Consider the following 1,628-nt stretch of genomic DNA (forward strand, 5'->3'; position numbering starts at 1 on the left):
TATATATATATATATATATATGGTAGTTTCTGCTGTTGAAGGCGACGTATGAGAGCTTAACTTTTGCCGAACGACCTGCACAAAGGATTTGTTTATAGAGATCAAATGTATGTACTGTACTTTAGCTCATTTTCTCCATCAGATTTATGTTGCTTGAACAGGTGTACAGTATACCACGTGTCAAGTGTCGAAGTGAGTGTAGAGTAACGTGAGAGGAAGTGTTTCGCCCAAGAACACAGCACAGCACCCTGTATAGGAATTGAAACCATGATCTAGCGATCGTAAATGCAACACCCTAACCACTAGACTATGCGTCTTACATATACTAAAACATTTACACTAACAAACTTCGCTAATACCCGATCATATATTAATGAATAATTTAAATTGCCAGGGCGTAAAAAAATGTTAACGCTCCAAAATACTATTTCCTTTTCAAAGAAAAGCGCGTCCAGTCAATAGCAATTATCTAAAAATAACAGTTATCTACAGAGCCACTGTCACATCTAACATTAATCCGAATGGAAAAGATTTCTGTGGAATGACAGCTAATCAATTTAAGATCAGATATAATCAGCAACATTTAGAAGGCCAGATAAAAGATTAGATACAAGCCTAGCGAAACATGTCTGGATTTTGAAAAACAATAATTTGGCATAGAATATCAGATGGCTTCTTTTAGGAAAACAAAAACAATATCTTATAACAGTAACCACTTATATTTTTATGGTATCCATAATTAAGAAAATCTTAATTTTAAAATACAATACTAATACATTTTTTTTTTTGCCCTCATAAGCAGATATATCCTTTTAGATACAACAATGTTATCTATCGGAATGTATTTTAACTACCATAATGTAACTATCGAAATGTATTAAAAAGAATAGAGAAATCCTAAAATATCGATAACAAACGACATTAATTTTATTTAATGCCTCAGAGATTACAATAGCGATGGAATGGCTTCCCTTAAAAAAAACTCTTCTATCTTTTTCATATCAACTACATATATAGTACACTTATGGTGTACGTTTAACTTTCTTTCTGTATCAACTCGATTGCAAAAAATATCTTATTTAATCCACACGTTAAGTATCATTAGAATAGTTAAACACAAACACAAACACACACACACACACATACATGCACACACACACACACAAACAGACACGAACAAAAACCTATGCATATTCACTCTATTACCACACATCATTCTAGAACACGACGCCTACTGGCACCTAGTGTTTGAAAATTCGAAACATAACTATTGAATTATAAGCGATTTTTTTTTAATGAGATATTATATTATCTTGATATATGAGTGAGAATATATAACACTCTTTACTTTATCTGAGGAGCCATTTAAATGGGAAACTTGAAGTTGTAATGTGAACATGTAAAAGCAAACTACACGCACACTTACACACACACTCACGCGCACAAACACACGCACATACATATATACACATGCATTGTTATGTAAGGGTTAGGGTTATGTATATGTATATATATATAAATAGGAAATAGAGGCACAACAAGGTACCATATTTTTTGCTTTGTTTCGCTGGAAAATAATATTGTATTCTAATAATAATAATAATAATATATATATATATATATATATA

Source organism: Octopus bimaculoides, chromosome 12 (assembly GCF_001194135.2).
Source record: "Octopus bimaculoides isolate UCB-OBI-ISO-001 chromosome 12, ASM119413v2, whole genome shotgun sequence".
NCBI classification, from domain to species: domain Eukaryota; kingdom Metazoa; phylum Mollusca; class Cephalopoda; order Octopoda; family Octopodidae; genus Octopus; species Octopus bimaculoides.